General features: G+C 60.7%; 1 pseudogene; it reads right to left on the reverse strand.

The window, feature by feature from the left end:
- Positions 1 to 644: 644 nt before the first annotated feature.
- Positions 645 to 4,105, reverse strand: part of LOC140473661 (TCF3 fusion partner-like) — a 17,851-nt pseudogene continuing 14,390 nt past the window's right edge.

Here is a 4,105-nt window from a genome sequence, read left to right on the forward strand (position 1 = left end):
ATGGTGTTACCGTCACTGAATCCCCCCCTCACCCCCCCACTATCAACATCCTGGGGGTTCCCATTGAGAGAGAATCTAACCATCGCCCCCTTGATGTTCAATGGTGTTACCGTCACTGAATCCCCCCCTACCCCCCCCCCCCCCACCCCCCCCCCCCCCCCCACTATCAACATCCTGGGGGTTCCCATTGAGAGAGAATCGAACCATTGCCCCCTTGATGTTCAATGGTGTTACCGTCACTGAATCCCCCCCCTTCCCCCCACTCTCAACATCCTGGGGGTTCCCATTGAGAGAGAATCTAACCATCGCCCCCTTGATGTTCAATGGTGTTACCGTCACTGAATCCCCCCCCCCTCTCCCCCCCCACTATCACCATCCTGGGGGTTCCCATTGAGAGAGAATCTAACCATTGCCCCCTTGATGTTCAATGGTGTTACCGTCACTGAATCCCCCCCTCCCCCCACTATCAACATCCTGGGGGTTCCCATTGAGAGAGAATCTAACCATCGCCCCCTTGATGTTCAATGGTGTTACCGTCACTGAATCCCCCTGACCCCCCCCGCCCGACTAGCAACATCCTGAGAGCTTAAAACAGAAGGGACACTCAGTCCGTTTCAAAACGGGGGGGGGGGGTGGTGGGGGGCTGGAAGAAAAAAACCTTTAATCGCCTTTGTACAGTGCACCGTGAGTTCCTGACGACGCGTCACGGGAGGGAGAATTCCCGCATTGGGAGGCAGGAGGAATACCGGCATTGTCCTGAAGGCGAGAGAGAGAGAGAGAGGGGGGGGGTCCCAACGATGGGTGCACACCGGCTCCCGTCAGTTCCAGTCTGACTCCTTCCCTCCAAGAGGGAAAGCGATCCAGGCGGTGGGGGGGGGCTCAGTCGAATTCTGGGTAGGAGGAGGGGCTGGGGTAGTCGCTGAAGGCTGCTTTCTCATCCGGACTCCTGGGGCGCCAGACCTGGCCCCCTGCCTCACCCGCTTCCTGGGAGATAGGTCCTCGTCGCTACATTCCTGAGGGGTGGGCAGACAAGGGAATCCAGGGCAGAGATCAGATTCATGTCACTCCCTTTCCCCGGTGGACCCCGAACCCCTTCCCCGTTCCCTCCCTCTCTACACCGTCCCCCCATGGACCCCGAACCCCTTCCCCGTTCCCTCCCTCTCTACACCGTCCCCCCCATGGACCCCAAACCCCTTCCCCGTTCCCTCCCTCTCTACAACCGTCCCCCATGGACCCCGAACCCCTTCCCCGTCCCTCCCGCTCTACACCGTCCCCCCCATGGACCCCAAACCCCTTCCCCGTTCCCTCCCTCTCTACACCGTCCCCCCATGGACCCCAAACCCCTTCCCCGTTCCCTCCCTCTCTACACCGTCCCCCCATGGACCCCGAACCCCTTCCCCGTTCCCTCCCTCTCTACACCGTCCCCCCATGGACCCCGAACCCCTTCCCCGTTCCCTCCCTCTCTACACCGTCCCCCCCATGGACCCCGAACCCCTTCCCCGTTCCCTCCCTCTCTACACCGTCCCCCCATGGACCCCAAACCCCTTCCCCGTTCCCTCCCTCTCTACACCGTCCCCCCATGGACCCCGAACCCCTTCCCGTTCCCTCCCTCTCTACACCGTCCCCCATGGACCCCAAACCCCTTCCCCGTTCCCTCCCTCTCTACACCGTCCCCCATGGGACCCCAAACCCCTTCCCCGTTCCCTCCCGCTCTACACCGTCCCCCAAATGGACCCCGAACCCCTTCCCCGTTCCCTCCCTCTCTACACCGTCCCCCCCATGGACCCCGAACCCCTTCCCCTCCCTCTCTACAACCGTCCCCCCCATGGACCCCAAACCCCTTCCCGTTCCCTCCCTCTCTACACCGTCCCCCCCATGGACCCCAAACCCGTTCCCCGTTCCCTCCCTCTCTACACCGTCCCCCCCATTGACCCCAAACCCTTCCCGTTCCCTCCCTCTCTACACCGTCCCCCCCATGGACCCCAAACCCGTTCCCCGTTCCCTCCCTCTCTACACCGTCCCCCCATGGACCCCGAACCCCTTCCCCGTTCCCTCCTCTCTACACCGTCCCCCCAATGGACCCCAAACCCCTTCCCGTTCCCTCCCTCTCTACACCGTCCCCCATGGACCCCGAACCCCTTCCCCGTTTCCCTCCCCCTCTACACCGTCCCCCCAATGGACCCCAAACCCCTTCCCCGTTCCCTCCCTCTCTACACCGCCCCCACGGACCCCACCCCCCATTGCGTGCGGGGGGTACCTGTTTGATCTGGTCATGCCCCAGGATGTAGAAGGGGCTGGGGGGTCCCCGGCTGTGTGACCCTCCCTCTCGTCCCTCAGCTTCCTTCTCTTAGCGCCGGGCCCATCCCGGCTGGGGGGCTGGCCAGCTCCTGAGGCTGGGTCTTGCTGGGCTGCACTCCTTGGCTGTTGTTGGTATCTCCTTGCAGTGGCTCTCCCGCGGGTGGAGTGTCCCCCTGGCTCCCCTCGTCCTGTCAACAGCAACAGGAAGGGTCAACGGGAAAGGGGCTGGTCTACCCAATCAGAGTGACCTCCCTCACCCTCCTCCAATCTCACCCTCCTGTATCCATCCCTCCCTCCCTATCTCCCTCCCCCTCCTGTATCCATCCCTCCCTCCCTATCTCCCTCACCCTCCTGTCCCAATCCCTCCCTCCTCTCTCCCTCACCCTCCTGTTCCAATCCCTCCCTCCCTCTCTCCCTCACCCTCCTGTTCCAATCCCTCCCTCCCTATCTCCCTCACCCTCCTGTTCCAATCCCTCCCTCCCTATCTCCCTCACCCTCCTGTTCCAATCCCTCCCTCCCTCTCTCCCTCACCCTCCTGTATCCATCCCTCCCTCCCTCTCTCCCTCACCCTCCTACACTCCTCACCCTCCTGTTCCAATCCCTCCCTCCCTATCTCCCTCACCCTCCTCCAACCCTCACCCTCCTGTTCCAATCCCTCCCTCCCTATCTCCTCACCCTCCTACAACCCTCACCCTCCTGTTCCAATCCCTCCCTATCTCCCTCACCCTCCTACAACCCTCACCCTCCTGTTCCAATCCCTCCCTCCCTATCTCCCTCACCCTCCTACAACCCTCACCCTCCTGTTCTAATCCCTCCCTCCCTATCTCCCTCACCCTCCTGTTCCAATCCCTCCCTCCCTATCTCCCTCACCCTCCTACACTCCTCACCCTCCTGTTCCAATCCCTCCCTCCCTATCTCCCTCACCCTCCTACAATCCTCACCCTCCTGTTCCATCCCTCCCTCACCCTCCTACAATCCTCACCCTCCTGTTCCAATCCCTCCCTCACCCACCCAAATCTCCCTTCCTACACAGACACAATGACATAATGCCATGTGAGACCAGACGATCGAGGCAGATCTCAACAAACAGAAAGGAATTTTAGTAAAACAGACCACAGCAGGACTTAAACAATTAACGATCAGGCCTTGGGGGAGTTGTTGTAGAGCAGAGGGAGACCGAGGGGCTCGGGGACAACATCCTTTAAGCTTCTCATCACGGGTCGACAGTGGGGGGGTTTAAGGCAGCGTTTCGCACCCTTGCCTTCATCGCTCAGACCTTTGAGTGGAAGGAGTTGGGGAACGTCACGTTGGGGTTGTACAGGGCGATGGTGAGGTTTCGTCTGGAGAACCGCGTCCAAGTCCGGCCGCCCCGTGACAGGAAGGAGCTTATTAACCCGGAGAGGGTTCGGAAGAGATTTACCAGGAATTTGAGTTGTAAGGATAGGCTGGGACTGTTTTCCCCGGAGCGTCGGAGGGGGATTTACCAGGATTTCGGAGGGTTTGAGCTACAGGGAGAGGCCTGGGGGCTGTTTTCCCCGGAGCGTCGGAGGGGTTGACAGGGGACAGGGGGGGACGAGGAGTGTGTTGATGGGGTGGGGGATTTCAAAACCAGGGGTCACAGCTTCAAGTTGAGAGGAAAGAGATCGAGAGAGGTTATGAGGGGGAACTTTGTTCACACAGAGGGTGGGTCTGCGTGTGCGGGATGAACGTTTCCCGAGGAAGTGGGGGAATGTGGGCACAGTTACAAGGTTAAAGTGACATTGACAGAAGGACAGGGATAGGGAAGGGTTTAGAGGGATATGGGCTG

Source organism: Chiloscyllium punctatum, unplaced genomic scaffold, assembly GCF_047496795.1.
Source record: "Chiloscyllium punctatum isolate Juve2018m unplaced genomic scaffold, sChiPun1.3 scaffold_671, whole genome shotgun sequence".
In the NCBI taxonomy this organism is placed as follows: Eukaryota; Metazoa; Chordata; class Chondrichthyes; order Orectolobiformes; family Hemiscylliidae; genus Chiloscyllium; species Chiloscyllium punctatum.